This window comes from Anser brachyrhynchus, assembly GCF_964034855.1.
Source record: "Anser brachyrhynchus genome assembly, chromosome: 7".
In the NCBI taxonomy this organism is placed as follows: domain Eukaryota; kingdom Metazoa; phylum Chordata; class Aves; order Anseriformes; family Anatidae; genus Anser; species Anser brachyrhynchus.
This window is the reverse complement of record NC_137701.1, coordinates 23,319,282-23,343,979: the sequence shown is the minus strand read 5'-3', so window position 1 is coordinate 23,343,979 and position 24,698 is coordinate 23,319,282. Positions and strand designations below refer to the sequence as shown.

The 24,698-nt window shown below is 38.7% G+C and overlaps 1 protein-coding gene across 19 annotated transcripts in view; it reads right to left on the bottom strand.

The window, feature by feature from the left end:
- Positions 1-24,698, bottom strand: part of FIGN (fidgetin, microtubule severing factor) — a 387,924-nt gene that overhangs the window by 112,364 nt on the left and 250,862 nt on the right. For all 19 annotated transcript variants that reach the window (XM_080601236.1, XM_080601247.1, XM_080601246.1 and 16 more), the window contains one exon: positions 17,498-17,569. The gene's annotated coding sequence lies outside the window, so the exon portion shown is untranslated. The remainder of the gene's footprint in view (positions 1-17,497; positions 17,570-24,698) is intronic.

The following is a 24,698-nucleotide window of genomic DNA, read 5'->3' as shown; positions in this document are numbered from 1 at the left end:
TGTGCAAGTTGTTAATCTCGCTAGACCTGGATTTAAAATTAGACAATGCAATAATTAGTTTGGCACTATCATTCTGCTACCTAGAGGGTAATAATGTAGGTCATAAAATACCAGTGATCAGCACAACTTTTCATACAAAACTAAGAATCTGTATCGGGAGGGAGGAGAAAAGGGAGGAGAGAAATGCAGAAATTAGTTGTTATCGGAGACCAAACTGAGATTTGCAGTGCTGTATCATCTCACAATATGCTGTGTTGCATATGTCTACTTTTTTCATTTTGTTTTGTTTTGTTTCTCAGCTCCCACGTGTGCAGATGATTCTAAGGGATATAATTGACACAAAGATATCTACAAGTTCTCTTTTTGTACTATATTTATGCTGGGTGTTCATTATTCTTCATGTCTTTATTGTTAAAAATTAGGGAAATGTATTTTATATATATATATTTTTGATGTTGCTTAAAATATACGCATGATGCAGAGCAACCAGTTTACAAACATACAGAAGTGCAACACTACAGTATATGTATCTTGATTTGTTTTCTTGACAAATGACTACTGGCAACATCAATAATTCAAAGGGAGAAACAATGAAAATACAGATGAATTACATTTGTATACTTCTTTCTGTCCCGTCAGTCATTCTTGCTGGGCTTTTATAAAATCGTAAGTAAAATTAGGAAATCATCAAGTCTGAAAGCTTTTCTTAATGAACACTTGCTTATGTCCTGTACTATTTAAATGGTCAGGATGATTAAATATACATATTTGGGCGGTATCTCATACATACATCTCCCTACTAAGGAAACAATATTGTATTAGCTTTTATACAATCAGGCTGTTTTTGTGTAAAATACAGAATGGAGTGCAATGAAGATAAGATGAGAACATATATACAGGTGTACATATGTCTAAATTGTCTCTGTGCCTCTTGTACATACACTGTTAGAAAGTGTACATTCGATGTTATAGATGCATATATTCATAAATCATTTAAAGTTGTGCTTTTCATGTGATGGGAGGCACGAATACAAACTTGCTAATGATAATTATAGAACTGATGCTGATTTAGTCATTTCAAGAAAGCCATGGAGGCATAATTAGTGTCTGAATGGCCTCAATATTGCATTATTAGGAGGCTAGGGTGAAACTTGAAATGAGAACATCAAGGCTGATAAAAGAAAAGAAAACATGAAATACATACATAATTCATTCTGAGATATTATAAAGGTTTATAACCAGAAACAATAATTTGCAGAAAGCATCTCATGTACTGGAGACAACTGTAGTAATTTGGTCAACCTGTTTAAGATCAAATAGTATTCTTAGCTATTCTCAGTGGTATCTTCCTAATAAAGTAGCAGCAAACAGACACTGTTTGCTTCTGGTCACTTTTAAAGAATGTACAGTTTATCAGTGGGCTTTAATCTCAAGCTTCATAGAGTACAAAAAGAACATTGATCCCACTGTTTTGTCCTCTAGGCCACAAGGCATGCACATTTTTACATTCATTTGTCATAAAACAAAAATACATTTTGCCCTTTGAAAATACCAAATGCCAGCTTTTAAACAAAATAATTTCTCATCACATTTTTCCTTTTCTTTTAACCTTTCCATCACTTTTTTCCTTCCCTTCCTTTTATCCTAGACTCATCCCAGACTCATTTCCTCTCTCTGTTAATGCCTTTCTTCCATTTTAAGCACTCATAAGAACTTTGCAGAATTCCTTGTTTTGGAGCCTTGCCAAACTAGTCACTGTTTAAGGATTTGACATGGTAGTTTGAACAAATCAGAATTCTTCAGAATCCTCCTTGTATTTTTCCCTCTAGATGGGATACAGAATACACAAATAATACCTAAAATCCAAGTTAGACCAAAAAAAAAAGAAAGTGTGATATCATCTGGGTTTGACCAGGTCTACAGATACAAGAAATGGGACAAAATCCATCTTTTGTTTATCATTTACTTAAAACTTATCTTCTCTCCTTCATTTAAATAGATTTCACATGAAAGCATATCTTGGAATTTTATAAACTGTCTTACAGAAACAAAATCATATGTTGCTTTTCTGTATTATTATTTGAAAATAATAATTACTTTTTCACTTGCTTTGCAACAATGTGAAGTTGCCACTATCAGTAGTGTGTTCGCTAGTCTCCATTAATAATCAAGGGACTATATCCAGTTCCCCATAAAGAATGCAGAGGACTTGCCTTCTCCAGATCTGAAGAGCCAGTTATTGCATATGGTGTGTGGCTCCTGCTCCCAAACCCTGCTCAGCCTTTAGTTCAGATCAGTATAACTCCTTCCTCCTCCCCAGATTTTTTTGTTTGTTTTGTTTTTCTTAAAATAAGTGATTTTGTGTTTGTTTGTTTGTTCCCAATTTTTCTTTGATGGAGCTATGAATAAACAACAACATTTTCTTGACCAAAGCTGCAGAAAGGTCTCAAAATCCCTGCCAGTATCTGAAAGAACCCTTCTAGTTAAAAAGCTCACAAAAGGTTATGCAAGGAAGATATGCATATTGTGTGTCTTCTCTCAAAATATAAAATGTCTTCATGAAAAAAAAAATCGAAGATGCAAAGCTATTAAATGGTCTTTGGCTTGAATTTTAGTGAGAGACACATACAAATATGCATATGAGTTTATAACACCCTTTCATGCTCCGTAGCTACCAAGGTTTAAATACACTTCTTTTCTTTTATTTTCACTTAAATTAAGTAAAATAGGAATTTTAAAGTCCTGTATCAACTTGGAAAAACTAGCTTTGGAGAAGACTTGTTGGCAGGGTACCATTCATAAACTTGAAACTACAGGCATAGATCCCAAATGAGCAGACAAGAATATTCCTTCTCTCCAACTCATCTTTTTACTTGCTGAATAGCATAGTTCATTTCATCACAGCCTCCTGTGCCTCATTGAGTTTGTTTTGAAAGTCTGAAATTTATATAGGATAAAAGAATATTACAGCCATGAGCGATAAGGATGATTGAGAAAGATCAGATTGTGGTAGATAAGACTTGATCCTGAAAAACCAGAGCTCCTTACTTCTCATTGACTTTAGCAGTCATTATACATTCAGCAAGAGAGAGAATCCAGCATCTACTTCTCTTTTTATTCCCCTTACTTTTGACTAGTGCCCTGGTTTCTGAGAGGATGGTGATGGAACAGCAGGCCCCCCAGACAACTCCCCCCATTTTTATTGCTGGGCATGACATCGTATGGTATGGAATACCCCTTCAGCCAGTCTGGGCCACCTATCCTTGCTATGTCCCCCCCCAGCTCCTGGTGCACCCCCCGCCTGGCGCTGACAGGGCAGCACAAGAAGCTGAACAGTCCCTGAAGCATTGCTCAGCAACAGCTGAAACATTGGTGTGTTATTGACAGTATTTTCATCCTAAATCAGCACCTTACAAGCTATTAGGAAGAAAATTAACTCTATCCCAGCAGAAATTAGGACAATTAGTAACCTTCAGCTTTAGAGGAGGCACAACTGACTACAGAAGCAAATGCAAGAAAGGGCTAAGCGAGTGGCTATATCTACAAATCAGTTACCTAGATGACTATCTTATTTTCTAGTAGTTAAGCCACTCGGATTCATTTTCATAACTTTTGATAAATTTATATTTATAACTATTTGATATAACCTCATAAATTTGCGTTAAGTTTAGCATTCTAAAATGGCAAATAGAGCAATGCAACATGCTTCAAAAGATACCTGCTGGGTTGTACTTTAAAATATATTCTAAGTAAAAAGCTGCAACCTAAAACTGGAGGTGAGAGTGAGGTCTCATAATCTTGGTACTATTTTTGAATTGTGAAAATATTTTACTGTTTTACTATTTTATCGTTCATCATATTTCCCCTAAGTTGAACTACCCTCTGCAAGCTCTGACCCAAGAAGGGAGGTCTCTGATGCAACCCTGCCAAATACCCAAAAACCCTGCCCAGGTAAGATTGGAACCAGTGGGAACGTTTAGAGCAATGAAGACTTACCCTGTGTAGAAGAGGATCACGTTAGGGAACATTTTAACAGGCTGAACTTACACAGGTCCATGTGACCTGATGGGATGCCCCCATGAGTGCTGAAGGAGCTGTCCCATGTCATTGTGAAACCACTCTTGATTATCTTGGAAAGGTCATGGCAATCAGGGGAGGTTCCTGAGGACTAGAAGAAAGCAAATGGCACTTGCATCTTCAAGGAGGATTTGGGGAACTACAAGTCAGTCAGCCTCATCTCAATCCCTGAGAAAATAATGCGGGAAATAATCCCAGAAACCATTTACAGACATGTTAAGAACAAGAAGGCGATTCAGAGTAAACAGGATGTATTTACAAAGGAGATGTCATGCCTGATAAACCTGATAGCCTTCTACAATGAAATGACCGGCTCATTCCCTCATGAATGAGGGAAGAGCAGTACAAAATATTTATCTTGACTGTAGCGACACTTTCAGTGCTGTCTCCTATAATATCCTCACTGACAAGCTAATGAAGTACAAACTAGATAAGTGGACAGTGAGTTGGGCTGAAGACCGGTTGAACTGCTGGGCTCAAAGAGTTACAGTCGGCTGCTCAGAGCCCAGCTGGAGGACAGTCACTAGTGGATAACCCCAGGGTTACCCCAGGTTTTTAAACAGGTCATTAAAGACCAGGATGATGGAACAGAGTGTGCCCTCAACAAGTTTGAAGGGAATAAAATACTGGCAGAAGTCAGTGACACACCAGGTGGTTGTGCTGCCATTCAGAGGGACCTGAGCAGGCTGGAAAAATGGGTCAACAGGAATTTCATAAAGTTCAACAAAGGAAAATGCCAAGTCCTGCATCTCCATGCATGAAGGACATGCTGAGGGCCAAAAAGCTGGAAAGCAGCTCTGCAGAAATGGACGCAGGGACTGAAAGAAAAAAGAAAATTGAAACAAAAGAGTAATGTACCCTCACAGCAAAGTGCACCACCAGAATCCCAGCCTGCATGAGGAAGAGCACTGCCAGCAGGCTGACTGAGGCAGTCCTTCACCTCTGCTCTGCTCTGTCTAGAGTGTTGGGTCCAGCCCTTGTCTCCCCAGTACAAGAAAGTTATCGGCTTACTGAACTGAGTCCAGCAAAGGGCCAAGAAGGTAACTAAGAGACTGTAGTATATTTCATGTGAGGAGAGGCTGAGGGAGCTAAAGCTGTTCAGCCTGAAAAATAGAAGGTTCAAAGGGGTTTTCCATGTAAGGAAAAGTGGCAGTGGGCACAAACTGAAACACAGGAAAATTCACTGAAAATTAAAAATTCATTTTTTTTCCTGAGAGTAGTCAAACACTGGAGCAGGTTGCCCAGTCTCCATCCTTGGAGATACTGAAAACCCACCTTGACATGTCCCTGAGCAACAAGCTCTAGCCAACCCTGCTTTGAGCAGAGTGGCTGGACTAGATACGAGAGGTACCTTCCAATCTCAGCCACTCTGTAAATTTGGCCAGAAATAAACAATATATCCCTTATTACCATTTAAAATTCATTACAGATAAAAATCAGTAAAGACACAAGATTGACTGAAAATGGGTAATGAATATCCAGATTTTTTTAACTCCTGGCTTCAGTGTAATTTTCTCTATATTCAACAGCAGTCAGTAATGCAGTTGTTGTAATTCTACTACCACTAATTATTATTTCTGAATTATTATTATCATTACTGTCATCTTAATTACTGCTGAGATTCCGTGTCTTGTCTTTTCAGCCTCGCCAACTGCCTAGAATAACTGTTGTATGTTCTGGAATAACAATAGCATTCCTTTGTGTGTATTCTATATTTGATGTCAAAAGATGTGATCTAAAGTAGTCAAATACATGTGTAGAGGCATAATACAGTGGGTGTTGTCTCAAGAGTATCTTAGAAGGAAAGATCTTTCACAGCACTTTCTTTTGAAGGCTCCACTTACAAACCTGTATGCGCTTGGCAACTACCTCCAGTTGAAATTGTGTTATTACCTTGTGAGTGGCACAATGCCACTCTAGCAGATGGGCATCAGCGTAGGCGTGCCAGAGAACTAGTACGTGCATTGAGTTTCAGTATTAAAGCCCAGACACCCATCCACTTTATGAGTGCCCATAAATTTGCATCCTGGTTGAAGGGAGTACATAATTGTGACTTCAGCTCCATTTGGCATTACTTTTGACATTCTCAAAATACTTCTGATATTAATGAAGATGACAATTTTGTTTGTTTGCTTTCTTGGCAAATAAGGGCTGTCATTAGCAAGGGTGCATGGGTGAGGGAGAATGCATTACAGCTTTCCATTCTCCCACTGTTCCCTTGGGGAAGCATAGAGGGATGTACACAAGTATGACTGAAGCCAGGGTGAATTTTCTTATTCAATATAATAGCTCAACTGAGTGTGGAAGGCAGATTCATGACCTTTCATGCTGCAGAAGTGTGCATATACTGCAATTTCTTCTGAATAAGATTGCTAATGTTTCAAAGTGCTATAAGGGTCTTTACTTCTCCCTTGCAATTTTATTGACATTTTTCTCCTACTTTTCATTTGTGCTATAGTCTAAATTTTACACTAAATCATTTAAGTTTGCTCTAGAGAGGCTGCAATGCTGCTCCCAGGCACACTGCCATGATTGAATCCACAAGTGAACACTTTGTATATTCTTAAAAATTGTACAACCTAGTATAGAACACATAACAGAGCTTTCAGCCAGTGCACTGCAGTTAAATGCATTTGCCTGGGGGTATAAAATCAAAATAGTTATTTGTATTAAATGCAACTCCTATAACTATGGATAAAATCATATAATAGATATAATTCTGCTTTTAAATATAACATACTTTTTTTTCAATAATTTGTGTGTGGGCAGGGGGAGGGAATATGTACATGTAGAAAACTTCATGTTTGCTTAAATGATATATTCAGATTTCAGAATCAGCTTCTAAACTGCTGTATCTTGACAAAACGTTATTGATACTAGCTTGCATCAGGTGAGTATCCACTTCTTTGGACCTTCCAGAGTCTCTTAAATTTTTGGAAAATGTTTGATATTTAGGGATGAATTCCATGGAACTGAGACCTCAGTTTCGATGGGTATGTAATGTGACATGTGGCTAGCCTATATCCCTGTAAATTTGGCATTATTATGACTTAGGTATTAAAAAAATGCACAAAAATGCGTGAATATTGTAGTAGAAAAGTTGTTCTTGAGCTTGACATAACATATCAATTTACTGTCTAATTTGACATATTAGTTGTCTTTTTAACACTAAGCATCCCCTCAGGAAATCATAACAAGAAAAGAGATGTAGAGGTGCTCAATTCAGTTGCACAGTGTTAACTTTGAGTTTTATGGTGTCAGCCTGCTTGTGAGACACAACTAAATTTTAGTAGCTCACGAGTTGCTCATTATGAGTAAGTAACTTGTTTCTGTGACACAGTACAAAGGTGTTATCAGAAATTGTAAGACTAATTACTTATGCCCTGCGCATGCTTAAAAATGCCTTAGTGATTCAACAATTCAATGCACCATCTTTCATATCTTCAGCCTAAGAACAACACACACAACACCGACCAAAAAAAGCATCATTTTACTGTGAAGTCACTGTTAATGAATGAGCTACTCCAGAACAGATATACAGGTTATGTGGCAAAGATCACAACCACATAACATCAGGTACGAGATCCTGTGGTCATAGATGTTCTTTATGTGTTTTTTTTATACCTATCAATTTGAAAGCTAGTACATGGAGTATGTAATCCTATTGAGTACAAGATGTCACTGAAGTAAATCACAGTCCATCCACAGAAACTAGAGCCTATAAGAAACTACCCCAGCAGCTCAACTGCAGACAATTTCTGGAGGAACTTATAATGTAGCTGCCTGTGCTGACTGGGATCAGCTAAAGCCTATGCAACTTCTGAAGACGGCAGTAATGTAATATGGGATGAAGCTCTGGTCACTTAGCTGAGACATCAGGTATTGAAGCAGATGAGAAAGAAGGGCATTTCTCATCATTAAAATTTAAAATGATTTCCAATTTGCTTTTTTACTTCTACAGAATGAAACTAAGACCTTGTTGGGAAAATTGTGATTAGGAGAGAAAATTATTTTCTAATTCTAGGTAATTGTAATGCTATAATAGCTCAATAAAATTGTGACTGAAAGTGACACACTTCTGTATTTTGCAACACAAAAAGTTTTATTAGAAATTCCCAGCCAGCTCTGTGATTCGGTACACCCTTCTTTTAACAATAATGAGAAATAGAACTAAGCAGAAAGCTGGTGGTATGAGTGGGTTAGTTGTAACAAAATACTCTTTTAAGTTCCCCCATGAGCGCTGATGCATCTTTTAACAAGCACATCTGTACATGGGCCAACAAATCCATTCTAGGTATTACTGACATCCACATTCTCCATTCATTCTCATCAACAAAGTCCCAAAAGGATCACAGGATAATTCAGGTGTGAAGGGACCACAGCAGGTCTCATAAATCCAACCCTCTGACCAAAGCAGGGTCAGCTATAAGATCAGACCAGGTTGCTCAGTGCTTTAGCCCATCTGGTCTTGGAAACCCCCAAGGAAGCAGACTGCACAGCCTCTCTGGGCAGTCTGTTCCAGTGCCTGTTTGGCCTCACAGTGAAAAGTTTCTCTTCTCTTCATGTCCAGTTTGAACATCTCAATTCAATTTATGGTTACAAAAGATTAAAAGATGCCTACAGCATATCTCAAAACCAAACCAAGATACCTTTTCTTTATAGACCTGGCTTTCTGTAAAGGACTTTTTGTTTAGGAGTTGCTTTTAAGTTTGCATGTTATGACAGTACCCCTGAAATACAAACTAATCCATAACTTGAATGAATGCTTCAACATACAATTCAAGATATTTTTCCTTAATCTCAAGGAATGTAATTTTGATGGTCTCCACCTAATCCCTATTTGTTCCCACCAGAAAACCAAAGCAGTCAGCACAGCATGGCTGACAGAGTGTGCTCAACAGACCCAGAACTGGAATAGCATGGGGTACTGAGGTCAAGAGTGAGATTCATTGTGTGTGGGAAACTTGTACAGCATCTGCCTGCATTACTCCTTTTTTCAAGTCAGTGCTGTTTGGCCCCTGCTTTTAGAGCACCCTATTCACTAAGAAATAAGGCTTTGAACAACAGATATTTAATTCACTGCTTGCCAGTCCTTGGTAATTACTGCTGGTAATTACTGGTTCATAAAAGTAAGGTGTTATTGAAGAAAGGTTAGAAATTAGACAATTTCATCATGAGCACTAGCAAGCTGCCATAGGAAGTCTAGAATAGGATAAGAGAATTCAGCCTTAATTTTATTAAGACAAGGAAAAGAGGAAAGTTTTAAGGAAACCTTCTGGAAGCACCAGAAAATGTTCTCCTACTGACTATTGAAAAGAAGAAAGCAAACAGGATGTTATTGTGGATTTATATGAAGCACAAGAGTGATAAAGACAGTCAATAGAACAGATCATAAAGACATTAGAGGGAAAGTCCAAGCTGAGAAAGGTATTCAAACTGAAAAGAAGGAGGAATTACTAAACGTATCTGGAACTTGTTAGAACACTGACCAGAAGTTTTACAATGCTCACTGTAGAGAAGGGATGGGCTGATGGATACTCTCACTGCAGGAGTCCAGGTGCCTTGTGCTGGAAGCTTATGTGTGGATGGGACAGGCTACCAATTGCTAGAGAATACCTAGAATCTGTCCGTGTATCAAAGGTAGACCATGCCTCCAGCCAGCACTTTTTGTGTTGATTTCCTTGATTGCTGTAAAACAATAACTCCTTTCCTTTTCTTTTTCCTTTTTTTCTCTTTTCCTTTTCCTTTTCCTTTTCCTTTTTCTTTTTTTCTCTTTCTCTTTCTCTTTCTCTTTCTCTTTCTTCTTTTTCTTTCTTTTTCCAGTAAGTTCACTAAAATAACATAACAAGACACTCCAATCACTTAAGTCTTTACATTACTTTTAGCCTTACATATCACATTTTATGCAGCAGCCCAGGCTATGGATCAAAAGGAAATTAGAATGCAAATTATTTTTGGTTAACCACTATCTTTTGAGGCATCTGATCATGATATTTTGTTGAGATGTCTGTAGCTACAAGCAGCATAGAACACCCCTCGAGTGTCTCCATTCCTTCCCTTCTGTGAGAACTCAGAAGATAATGATGAGTCATTGCTCCTCTGTGCAGAGAAGATAGATACCACAGGGACCAATGTTGTTACTCTTCTTGCTCAGTGTGTGAGAAAAAAGCTAGTGGCTTAGAAAGGAGGCATAGTTTGCAAAATATTCACCTGAGAAATCACTTCTCTCCTTGTGTCAAACTGCCAGCATTGGATCAGAGGCTGTGCTGGAGCTCGTTGAGTATGAAAGAATGGCTTAGCCAGCAGGGTTTTGTCTGTAAGAGGAATTTGGCTTGGGAATTAAGTCTGCCAGGTCCATCAAATCCCTATTGCCTTTGGGAAGAGAAATGGGCTCTGAAATGAAGAGGCTTCATTGTTTGCTCTAGAGGGGTTTCTTATCTCTTTTCAGGAATTTATTTTCTACTCTCTGAAGAATACTATGTATATTTGGGGAAATTAAATTATGTCAGGGAACTGAGATCTTCAGGTGGGCATAAAACTTTATTTTATGAATCATAAAAAATCAACTTGTACCTTCTTATTGCAAAAATCAAAGGGCTCATTTTTTTTGTGTACAATATGTAATATTGACCTATATTTTAAAAACATGAATTGTGCAAATGTTGGTGACTAAATAGAATGATGATAATTGAGTTTGTTTCTGGGATTACTGGCGCACATAAAATTTGGTTCACTGCATTGATAATGGATAGATGAAACTTTTTAAAAAGATGTGTTTGGAGTCTTCAGATATATGTGAACGGTTACAGACTGGCAGCACCAGCAACTTACTGCACAGAAAGAAATGTTTTGCTTCCACAAGGAACAAAGCTGGGAAGTAAGGACATTTAGTGTTTCTCCCCATTTCTTGTAAGTGGGATATGTAGGTTGTTGAAGTGATGGCATTTACCTTTCTGCTTTGGGGCCCCTTCAAGAGGAGTGGTAATTTTTATGCTCCTAAGGCAACCCTATAGCCCTTCATGTGACTTGGTGTTGGCAGTCAGAAAGGCATACCTCACATCTACACTCAAGGCCATATAATAAATTACTTGAAATCTTGCAGCTATTCCCTGGAAAACAGTTCTTTGAGGAGACACTGCCTTCTGTTTTTCACTCCAACCTTTCAAGAAGAGCCAGGGAGAAGTTAGCCATGCTGTACATCAAGCTACTGTGCTGCTCTGCCATTCAAACACAGTCCTGCTTCCTGAGGCTCACTTCAGCAGGAGTTTTGCTTTTTAAATAACTAGGCCCTGGAGCAGGCCGTAGTAAAGTCGGAACTTTTTCATTTTCCCATATGAGTTATTGCGTATGTTTTCTGGGTGCTAATTAATATTTAACAAGATTTTGTGAGGGAACAAGATTATTTGTTTTTTGTTGAAAATGAATTCCACAATGTTGCACTGCCAGAATATTATTTCTCTGCTTGTGCTTGTTTTCATGTTCCAGTTTCCCTTTGCATTGCAGTCAAAGGAATGACGTTAAAATCTTACTCTATGGACTAGTTCTTAAAATAGGACTATCCTAATACATATATAAAAAAAGAAGTTTATCTCCCTGAGTGAAAGCAGGAGAGGGATGTTTTGGTGAAACCCCTCTCTCTCTGTGATGAAGGGCAAACCTTTACATTTCAGAGAATCTAATGAGAAGTTCCACAACATTTCTTAGTAGGAAGTATACATATATGTGTGTGTGTACATATATATATATATATATATTTAATATAACTATTCCTCTGAAAAAATGAAAACTAAAAGTTACAATGTGCTACTACATGAGAAGATAATAGAACTACAGAATTCAAATAGCAACACTATAGAAGTAAAAAGTGAAGCAAAATAGGTTAATTTTTCTTGAAAACTCCCACTCTTCCAGAGCAATGTGCACAATAACAGCAAACAAACAAACAAACTCACCAGCAGAAGCAGGGAGTCACTCTCAAGGTCATGGACCAAACTACAATCATCACCATTTTAAACCTTCAAAGAAAATGCCTCATCCATAACCCTGAGTCTTTTTTTATTGTATTAAGCACTGCTTTGAAATGGAATTCCTATACCCTTGTATTACAGACCCTGTCTCTGTTGGGTGTACAGCATTTGATTTTTATTGTCTGATGTGCATTCACTGCTGGTGTGACAGTATTGGGACCACTCTTCCTCATCTTTGATTGCATTATTTCATAATTATGTGACTTGCAGCCTTCATTCAGGGGGATTCATTCTGTTACTTATTATCTATTTGAGAATAGCAGCTAGTAGCTAGTAAAGCTTGAATGACAGAGGAAAAGTAATTAATTAACATAAAAAGATACGAGTCTTTACAGGTATCCATTCACTAAAAAGGTTTAGTTTTTGTGGACCTAGCAAAGCAGGAGATGGTAAAAATTCCTCTTTGTTCCAATATACTCTTCCCTCTGCAAAGTAAGGTAATTTCTGCATCAGCTAGGAACAGTTATAGAACTTATTATTTGATAAAATATATCATGCTAATCTTACTAGTTACAAGTACATCTCTTGGTATTGCTTTAGATGTGAGTAGCTAGCCAGACACAAGGTCACGTAAGTTATTTCAATTAGGACAAGAAACTGGTGAGGGAAGCACACATCTCTGATGTTAAGATGTTTATATACAAGGAAGCAGAGAATCTTGCCTCTCGTTAGAAGTGAAGTACCACACATTTAGAATGAAGTGGGAGCAGCAGGCAAGCAATGTTGTGCGCACTATGACGGAGCAAATGTGTGCCTTGGCTCAGCTCCCAGTAACTTTGGTCATGTCCCCATGCCCTCAGTGGCACCCTAAAACCAGTACTATCTTTCATAAATTAAAGTCAGTTCCTTGAATTATATGCTGTAATAATGAGATGAAAGATCTCATTTATACTTCAGTGACATGATTTTAAAAATGCAGTAAACAAAATCTTTCCCTTCCTTGCTCTGTAACAACAAAATATTGGGTAGCTTGAAAATTAAAATCTGGGAGGTTTTCTTTCCTCCCTTAATAATACTAAAAGGGAAAGAGAAAACTGAATCTTTAATCTGAAGCTTCTGTATCCTTCTTCCTTGCCACTCCTCAAGAATTTTGTGTTTCTCCCAAAAAAGTCTCAAAAAATCAAGAAAAGTGTTTTCCCATGAGCTGCTTTGATATATATATATATTATTTTTTTTTCTTTTGGAGCTTCCTATGAGCTTAATATACAAATGTCTAGTATTATTTCCCAAAGCACATTAAAAACTATCTTTTAGATATGAATAAACCTTTTTCTCTTGAGTACCCCATTTCACAGAGCCCAAATACGGGAATCAGGCCTTCACTGGCATGCATGGTGCCATCACCCATGCTGCCGTGCTGCCATGCCACACATTCCAATTGGATCCCAGCACAGAAGAAAAACTGGGAATTATACAACTCAATACTGAGCTGGGGGTTTCCCAACTGACAGCACATAGTTGAAGCAAGGAAGAAATAAGAAAGAAAAAAGTTTGGTTCTTGTCACCTTTTGTTGAAAAAAAAAAAAAAATCTGATTTCCATAGCAGCATTTTAAAGTAAAGTTTGTCACCACTGCCCACACTAAAGTCGTTCTTTATAGAAACCAAACCATAATATTGATCGGAAGCCTCACACTAGTGAAAACATTACACAGCCCTTCTCTGTATTGTGACTTCAGAGGAAATCTGACAATGGAAATCCTAACGACTGATCGGCAGCATGTGATTCCTGGTGGTCTGCTTAGTTTGACTGACTCCAGTACGTTGCTGCTACGAATATAGTTGCTATGGAAGGAATGCTTTTGTGCTGTCTTTCTTCCAAAGGGGTCATGATTTTGCAACATCTCAAATAACACTGATGGCTTAATGTCTGCAAACAGTACAACATTTAACATTTACTATGCATGGTGAGGATTGTAGTTCATAATTTATTATTCAGAAATTACGTAAAAATATGTTTATGATAAGATGTGAGGATATACCTAAATATTCATGAAAATAAACAATACATAATAAATTTATTTATACAAAGTCAATAGGTAATAAGAAAGTAATCAAAGGCATATTTAGAGCTTTAACAAATGAAATGGAATTTCAGTATTTGAAAGTGGTATTTTGAATTAGGCTGACTCTATTGTTCTCCAAAGCAATGAAAATATTTTCACTTTCTATCCTTCAGAACATCATTAAACTGCACTGAGCTGTTTTCCTCTCTCAATTCAAACAAACAAAAAAAAAAGGCTCCAGAGCAGGAGCTTTCCATCCCATTTGTCATTGAATTTCTTAATGCAGTATTTGGCTCTAGCAAAGATCAAACATAAACAATGGTTTAAAAATTGAGCCAACTGTGGGCTAAAAGTTTATGAAAAAACATGATCCAGTAGAGACAATGAATGATAAGACTGAAAGTATTCAGTCTCCATTCCAATGTTCTCTACTAACTATTTATATGCCTCAATCTCTTAATTAATATCTTACTAGCTCTCAAATTACAGTCTCCAAGAGAGGACTGGTATGGTTTGGGTGCTCCCTAATGTTTCAGCGAAAGCAAAAATGTAGTATGACAGAGAGGCCAGCGGCATTATAAGACACCACTGGAAGGAGGACTGGTGGCTACTTTATGCCTCATTTATGGTGGGTAGACATAGCTGTTTAGAATACAATATCCAGTCCAATGAAAGAAAGTCAGTTTGCAGTCAGTCTCCTTGCAAAACGCATTTCATTTTATGAAATTCCTTGCTAAATGAATGCCAAAAAGTGAGTCCTTGTTCCAAGTTTTTTGAATGAAATGGCTTGACTTATACAGGGGCTAGCAATATCTCATTGGCTACAAGCAAAATTCAACGGAGTTCAATATTTTACCATTTGCCTGATGCTTTATACCCGTTGGTCCTCAAAATCATGGCTGTTATTTTTGCTTATACCCTTCTGTTGGTTACAAAATGGAGCTTCACTACGTAGTCTGTCAAGAGCATTTTATACTTTCTAAACAGTAAATAAGACCAGGTCTTATAGAACCATCAATTTAAAAGCAAGGGGGGAGAAGAGTTAACACTTTGCAAACAATAAACTTGGAATTTTACAATTAGTGTTTGAAAATGAGTCAAAAAGGCCACATTCCTCCTATAGCAATTTCTCAGGCTGGAAAATAAAGCATCATACACAAGCAATTTGATCAGCATAGCCCTGGCAAGTGCTCCCACTTCTCTTAAAATTCATCCTTTTGTGTCTTAATCTGCAGCAAAAAGGGCAGCCTGTCCTGCTGGTGTGCATACTTTCCATGATTTTTAAAAAGAACTTTTTCACAGCTGACTTAAGGTTTGCATTCCACATGCCAACAATGTCTTCACTGAGCATGTGAGTGGAGTAACAATACGTATATGATGCGGGATGTCACTTAGTAATATATCATGGTGCAAAAGAAGATTAATGACATCATCCAGGTAAGGGACAGGATTTGCCTAATATGAGAAATGCAATCATTTAAAAACACAGAAGGAAGAAGAGTGATGATGGAATCTGGGCAGGAAGCATGTAAAGGACAAGAAGCCCATTACAGTTGTCCCTGTTTAAGAATATCTGGCACTGATTTGGACTTCTAACTATAAGGGAAAAAAAACAGTAACAGAAAACTGGTGACTTGGCAGACGCAAGCCGCAGACTGATGTCTTTCTAATTGTCATCAAACAAAATACAGAACAGTCTTGTGTTTTATTGATCACATCATAAACCAATTAGAAGCAATAATGTAATAACTGACAGTTTGTCTGACAGTAGGACGTATGCTTACAATTATTAGTTTATTTTTATGACCATAAAACCTAAGAGTGCTAGTAACAGAGCAGGATTTCTTTGTGATAGGGGTTACATAAGCACAGGAGAAAAAGATGTTCCCTGATTGAATGTCCTTCAGTTTAAGGACTAAATAAAAGGTAGGATGGAAGGATATGGTCCTGAGAAGTATTGTGACATGACAATACTCATCAGCACCAGTATCACTAAATCAATCAATTGATTTAATGACCCAAAGATGTACTTTTTTTTTTTCCTTTTTTTTTTTTTCAGGCTTCTTTGCAAATGAAAGTTTTAAAGTGGATGTTTACATTTTTAAAGACAGCTTTGCAAATGTGCACGGGATTTCCTTCCCATAACAAGAGATAGCATAACAATGTATTTGAAAATATAGCAAGTATGTACTGGAAACTGGAAGTGTAGTGAGATTTTTGACAAAACAGAAACAAACAGGCAGACAAGGTTAGAGCACATCCAAGTCCCAGTTGTGTGCAAACTGGAGTAGTTCAGATTAGCAAAGGAACAAGAAAGAACCAAGAAATGGTACAGACATAATCGGAAGATAGATCCTCTCTGTTATTATATCTACCGTTACAGTTTATAATATTAAATAACTTGTGATTCAAATTTCTTACACAGTATCAAACTACCTGTATGCTTAAATTTAAAATGTTTGCTGTACGGTGCCACTGAATCCATAAGCATAAAAACAAAAATGATCTATTCCTGGCTGAACAAAGTAAACTCGGCTAACCCAGAAACAAAGAAGCAAAAATAATGGATTCCATGTAAGTTTAGCAGATGGAATAATATCGCATCACCTACCCCAGAACACACTTTCCAGTGTAAATATACACTTGCAAATAAAAAGCCTCCAAAAACTTGAGTAAAGATTCAGTTCCAGCTAAAATGGTGCTGGTATTAAACACTTTGTTAAAAATGGGAGGAAGGGAGGGGAGGGGGGATAAACTAAATTACTAATAGATCTCCAAATAGATTTTCTAGCACCTTTAGAAGAGATCCATCTCCTTTACTTTGTAGCTTATTTCAGGATGGCCATTTGCTTATGGAATTCAGTTACTACTTATAACATGACAACAGCTGAAATATAAAATCACAGTAAAAGTACAATAAAGCCCATTGAAGTCATAGTTTGTATACAGCTAGGCAGTCTTCAGCTTAAGAATTTTCTCTTTCTCTCTCTCATGCACATACACATACATTTTGCCTGCAACTGCATCTGGAATAAGTACATTTTCCAGGGCTATTTGACTCACAACTTAGCCAGACTACACTAACTGATAGCACTTATTTTCTTGGAAAGCATGTTTTCTGGGCACTGAAGAGCACAATTTTGCTGAGTGCAGGGCCCAGCACTGGGAAAAAAAAAATCAAAATTTGCCACTTATTAAACTAAATGTCCTTGATGCTTTGTGCAGACAAAAATACTCTTCCCTTGACCCCCCAAGTCCATTAACTTTAGGAGAGTAGTTCTGCAGTTGCTGGTCTCCTATGGTGCCCTTTTCACAGCAACATGATAAGCTCTCAATATACAGTGAGTTGTTCTTTGTAGCATAATGTAGGATATATGGTAGCTTCTTACCTTCCTCCCCCTCTGGGATTCCCAGTATTTGTACACTGTGTGTCCTCCTTATCTGTTTTTTCTGTGTTCCACCTAGAATTTAAGAATTTATGAATTTATTATCTTTCCCAAGCTTTGTCAATAGATAAGAATTGTACTTTAACTTCCCTTCCCCATTTTTTTTTATTGTCAAGACAGTTTGAGTTACTTGTTGCTCCAGGCTGTCTGTTAATTTGCTCATTCTTCCAGTATTGGCATGCTTCACTTATCCACGGCATGCTTTTCTTATCCATAGGCATAAAGCATACAGTGTTCCTGGTAATGGGAAGCTTCTTAATTTAATCTGTGGAGAGTCTGATTTAAGGCAGGCAACAGAGCCATGGCTTTACAGAAAACATTGCCACGCTGCCTGTGTGGCTCAACAACTTTAAAGGCTTTCAAATTCCTGACCCAGTCTGTTCTAGTATTAATGCAAACACCAAGACAGGCTTTTGGGAGACGAACGCTTAATTCTTTCCTAATCGAGAATAAGCTCTTGTGTAAAGAGGTACTACTATGGTTTTCACGGGCAAGAATCTAGAAACAGCAGGTTCAATACAGCAGCGAAGCAATCACTTCACCTTATTTTTTCCTAAAAGCTTCCTCCTTACAGTTGGGATGCCCATTGTTTCAGACTTCTCTCTCAATTCCTTCATTTACCTTCTCTCTTTAAATTCTTCTTTTTCTTTTGCTGATCATTTCTGTTAAACCTTATTAACTCTTTCAGGCTGCACATACAAATGACTGGTGTTGTGCCATTATATATCTTGCAAGTTTTTTCATAAACAAACACTACAAGCATGCAAGCATATATAAGATTAGTTAGGCACTGTGTGACATTCCCCTTCATGGTCAAGATAGAGAAAATATGATTATATTCTACTATTTGACATCAATTTGTCTGAAAGTACTTGTCTGCAGTTTCAACACTGCTCAAGTTAGGACACATCTAACCAGAATTTAACCAGCTCACTCAACGAACACCACATTAAAATGCTCCTTAGATAATCTGTACAGACTATTTTCCATACGTTTCTTAAATATGACAGTAGGATTGAATTTAAAATGTCAACACATTTCATGTTAATGAAGTTTAAAAAAAAACAAAAACATTTATTCTAGCAAATTTGGATTTTGTTGAACTAAAACTGACTGATAAATTAGAAAGATGTTGATGAAAAATGAGCTTCAAGGTGAGTACTTCACAGGAAATTCTGCATCAGAGTGTTTGCAGCACTGCCCAGCAGTGCAGGGCTCTTGGCAGCGGGGCTGAATGAATGATGAATGATGGGGCTCTGCCACAGCAACAGCACTCACTTGTATCAGTCACTGCTCCCCTTCTCTCCCCTTCCCTTCCTCCCTCTAAATCCCAAGGGCAGGGCAGTTGTTGTACTTTTTGTGCTCCTGCCTAGAGCTGCTGCTACAGCAGCCTTCACTGCACTGTGGAAGCCAGGACAGACCTCAGTGTAATTCTGGTTCTTTGTTGATATCTTATTATTCTCACAAATACATTTCCCAGTTTACTTGGAAATTTACATAACTGTAGAGAGCACGAATGTCTTGCATATGTGAACAGGGAATATGATACCCTTGGGTAAATCTGCCAAAGAAATACATTAATATTTGGAAAAAAACCATTACAGTTGTGTGATACCTGATTACATGATAGAGTTGTTCCTGCTAAGGAGCAAGTAGCCAATGCTTAACAGCTACAAAAAGCAGATAAAGTACTGGAGTCTCACATAAGCAGATAGGCTGCGTTCTCTTTGCACATCAAGACTGTCCTGATAAACATATGGCTGTACATAGCAGAAAAACATACACCACTGGCCCACCCATAGCTGATGCCAGATGACACGCTTAAAAGACTATCTGCCCAACAGCCAGTTCTTTGTTTGCTTGTTTGTTTGTTTGTTTTTCAGACTGAGAGGCTTTAGGGTACAGCAATAATTAGCATTCCCCACTATCCAAAAGTTCCAGCCTGTGAAAACAGCTGGGCTTCCACAGCTTCCTGTAGACCAACAAAGAACTGGCCCAGAAGAGGAGGGCAGAGCCTCCTTTACATTAACTGTTAGGGCAAGGAGGTGCCAGACTTTCCCCTCAGATTACTTATAACCCCCAGAAAGATCATACAAAGATTTTAGAAAAAGAGAAAGAGGATAAAAACTGGAATGCAGTTCCACAAGGCTACAGTTCTGGGGACAGCAGCACATCTGTCCCCTTGTGTATCGTAGTTGAGTATGGACATCTGCATCCACCTGAAGTGATGGTGATCAAACAGTGAGAGTGGTAACTGTGAAATTTCCTTTCTGATACTTTCTGATACTCCATGTATGACTGGGTCTAGCTTTTAACATAGTTGTAATGCCACAGCCCCCACCTTGTCCTTTTGGTGGCTCGTCCCTAATGAGTTCTTATTATATCTCAGTGCACAGAAGTATCCTGCCCAGACATTGTATTGCTAAATTCTCTGGGCTTTCAGACAACCTGCGATGAAAGATAATTCAAGAAGGGAGAGTTATTTTAATGTTTGGAATCCCATATATTTAACCGCATTTCACTACATGTTATCACTCATCTAACACCGAGTCCACTGTGAACTCAACAAAAGAGGAAAATAGGCAGAAGAGAAAAAAGAAAGAAGCAGGGATCCTCCTGCTCTCACGCGTGGTAGCAGGAGGCTTCAGTCAGGCTGAAAAGACAATGGCCTAAAGGAGAAGACGTGGCTGACTACCAAAGACTGTTGTATACACGACACAGGCTTTGTACCCTTATTTCAGCTGACAAGTAGAGTGGATGCTCACAAAGACTTGCAGTTCACGAGAGGCAAAAAGAGTGCATACTAGAAGATCAAACATTTGACAGCCGCTCGTATTGCTGGGTCACACAGTCCAGCACGCACAACCCAGTCGATGACTGGTGGCTACAGACATTGATGGTTTCCATCCCCTCAAAGCACACGTGAGTAAATACAAACAAATGAAAGGGGTATTTGACTCGAGTACCCAAGGTAACAAGCTCCTGCTGCACACAAAGCAGAGCAGATTTGATGCGCGGGGAACGAGTCGTGGCAGCGCCGACACGCGGAGGGCGGCTGTCCGAGTGACACCACTGCTCAGCCAGGCCCTGTGCTCCGCAGTGTGTGCTAGTGCATCTCCGAGTCTCAGGCTGTCACTTTAGATTCATTTCACTGCAGTTGCCAAGCTATTGTAACGGGGGAAAAGGAAAGAGGAGGAAGTCAGTGTGACAGCCCAAGTCCAGCAATCAAAGTAAATTAAAGAAGATTTTGTTTTTAAATCACCTTCTCCACTGTCTTTTTAAGAAAGCATAAAAAAAAAAAAACCACACAACAACAAAGAAAACAAAACACAAGACTTGTAACTTTCAAGCGATTTGAAACAGGCTGTCTCACACATGTAAGACCCAGCATTTTGTGCAATACATTAATATTTATTACTACTGAAAATCCACATAGACTGGCAGGGTCTACTCTGATTTATTTCTAACATAAAGGGGACAAACACCACAAAGTGAAGCGGGGAGACCTCTGCCAGATGCAGTCCCACTTACTTGGAGCCTTCTTCCGTTAACTTAAGCTCCAGAGGTGAAGCTGTATCTTCCCTAGGCTAGGATCCAGCCAGGGAGTCTGCTGTGCCCACACACAAAGAAACCCAGTCTGGCTTTGTCGTTTCCTAGACCAAATCTAAGCTGGGCTCAGCAGTAGCTGGGGTAGTAACACCCGTAACAGTACAAATCACCACAGCTAGTCCTGTAAGGCAAGGAATTACTCATCTTTCAAACAGAGCCAGAGTACAGTGATGCTGCGGCCATGCCACAGACTCTCACACAGCGTGGTGCAAGGGCAGCAGCGGGGACACATGAATTGACCACACACATGTATTTCCTAACCTTCCAGGTACAGCTGCTCCATCAGTGTCAAGCAAATACTTTGAAGAAGCATACACAAGGCAGACAAAGCAGTCAAATGTGTTTGAAAATGGTGACATTCAGCAGTGTATAAAAAAAGAAGAGAAAATTGGCATCAGCAGTATACTTAAATGCTCATGAAGACTTACATGAATCATTTGCAACAGTGCTAGCATTGGTGCATGATCAAGCTAGAAGCAACATCTTCTCTCTCCTATTTTTATGTACATATTTCTATTACTTTTTGGCATTAACTTTAGGGCTTGGTATAATTCAGTTCTACGGTGTATTTCAAACAATCTTCTGAAAAAACAGCAATAAGCAGTTATTTAACTCATAGTCCTGGACTAAGTCCATTCCTAGCATCCTGCTCTGAACATGCACATCTGAAGTCTATTCAGTCATTTCTGAAGAATAAGTACTGCTCTCCTCATGCAACCCAAACAGATAATAGATATGCCTGGATTATCGCTATTTTATGCATATTATATGACAACATATCTGAAACAGCATAAAACAAATAAACACATGCCTGTTGCATCACCAGCCAGCAAGCTGGACACTTCTGAAGGAAATAGTTTACAAACTGGATAAATACACTTGTATCCTCCTGTGAATATTAAATGTGACTTTTTCCTGTTCAGCTTGCTATTGCTCCTTAACCTGAGTGAACTGAGTTCAATCAAAGGAAGCTGCAAAGGGTTTGTTAAAGAGGCGGGCGGGAAAGATGAAAGAATGGCCCAGATAAGGAACATCCCTAAAAACACGGGCACAGGGTTTACGGTTAGAAACAGGGACTCCTTGTGCCTAAGCCTGAGACGAGGGAGATCAGAAAACACTGATTTGTTAAGCAATAGGTCCTACAGACAGGAAGGGGCTTGGGGTGAAGTAGGAAAGGCTGTGCTAAGTGAAAAAAGAAAAAAAAAAAGAAAAAAGAAAAAAAAAAGGCTACCAGCCTGCAAATTTCAGCAGCAGTCAGAACGGCCTGTAGAGCAAAGTGGGTTGTTTCTCCTGGCTCAGGTGTGAAGACTACGGAGGTGCTGAATAAACTGTGGATAAACAGGGAAAGGAAGGTGTGTGGATGTGGGTGTAGATCTCCTGCTTTTTACTTTGGTATGCTGAAAAGTTGCTTGGGGGTCAGCTCAATGGAGGTGCTGTTACAGACTTCAAAAGATAAAAGAGGGCCCATGCCCAGACCTGCAAGTGCAGTCACTGGTTGGTACTCACGGGTCTGCAGCATAGGGCCCGACCCGGGAGCTGGTGGATTAAGGAATTCCACTCTCAGAGAAGTCGTGACCTGAGACTGACCAAGGGCGGGAGAAAGGAGAGAGACACACTGTATTTGGTAGGCCTCAGGACATGACAGCAGCTGTTAAAGAATTTGGAAAAGCATGGACTGAAACTATGTTTCTGGGAAAAAAAATAAATAAATTACCACCATTTTTTTTTCTATACTGCAGCTACTAAGCTGCTCAATTAGAAGCTGTGTCAGATTGCTTAGCATTGATTGCAAATAGCTTGCCAATTTTACTGATATGAAACACTAAAGCAAATGCCATTCACCAGTGGTACAATAGGCAAACTGGTCTGATGGCAGCCATGTGAACACTCTCTTGTACTTACTCAGAGTCAACATCTGGTCAAAGCTGAGGAAGCAGAGCTTAGCAAAGTACATGCAAATTCTCAGGTGTTTGCTCGATTTAATCTTTGTGCATTTATGGTATATACACACATGCTTGTGACCACATCCTCATTTAAGCAAATGTAAGCCCAGTGGACCTTAAGGTGACTGTAAATGTGATGAATCTGCTAATAGCTGAGTGAATGTTTAAAGTATGTTTATTGGGCCATCCCCTGTACACATGAGGATCTGGACACAAAGACAATAACATTAATTCTCCCACTTTTAAGAAAAACAGAAAGGAAAAATCATTCCACGGTAACCAATTATGCCGCACTAACAGATTTAGGCATGGTGTATATTTATGGCTAAACCAAAAGTTTTATGACAAATCAATACAAAATAATTTTATAAGCTGGTTGAAAAACCCTTCCAAGTTGGAAAAAAAAAAAAGTCAAGTCACTTCACAAACACGTGGTAACTACAAGTAATTTGCTCTCACCTGAATACTTCGACCAACTCTGCCCTCACAACAGAGTATATCTTTGCTACCCTCTGTGACGAGCTATTGAACCAGCACACTTTATTGGGTGGACTTGCCCTCAGCTTGTTACTGAAGTCAGCACCCCAAAAAGCATCAAGAGGGTTGAGAAGAGCCCAGGCAGAGGCAAATTCCCCAGCCTAAGACATGAGAAGGTTGGGAACCAATTCTGCTGGCTAAGAGAGACGAAAAGCAACCTCCTCCCCGAGGAGGGGGTAATGTCGTGTGTATGCTGTATCCTGGTGGCAGACAGTTTCTGCTCCAGGATCAGTTTCAGCCCTGTAGCTTTACAGCACCAAACTCTAGAGTCCCCTCTTGGCAGCAGAAGCCTCCTTTTTGTCAGTCTCCATGGGCTACCTGGATGTTTGCTCCCTTCCTTTGCTGATCAGGTCCTATTTGCTGGATTTTCCTCAAAGCTTGTCCCCTCATTACACATCCTCTCCCCAGCCTGGAAAACCCCCTGCCATAGCCAGGACAGGGCAGAGGTGGTGGCTTCCTCACTGCTGCCCAGCCATCCTCTTTGGGAAGGACCAAAATGTAATGATACACAGCAGATAAAACGGATATCATCCATCCCATATTTCTTAAAAAATGTCACTTTTAATGGTTATAAGACTAATGATTACTGCTTGAAGCCAAGAAAGGAGAAATGTAAAGCCAAATCAGAATCAGAGATGATTATACTGAAATCACTGGAGGTACACAGCTTATCCAGAAGAGTAACCTACTTTCCTGTCATAGGAGTAAGAAGCATTTCCAAACTTTTTAATTTAAGAACAGGAGATTCTTGCATTGCTTTTTCATTGCTTAACACAGGTTTGCTGTATAAGATGGTACCTCACTCTCTACACTATTTGTACTCTTATCTATACAGTTACATATTCATTCTTTATTCTGTACCTAATTATGTATATTAAGCTTTCCAATTACAATCAGGCATTGTACCCACTTTTAAGACCAAGACTCTTTTTTTTTTTTTTTTTTTTTTTTTTTTTTTAGCATATTTGTTCAGGTTTACTTGGGAAAATGACATGAATTGGTATACTTGGCATTTTAAAGGTCAAATGGGGCAATATTCGGAATACTTTTTCTGA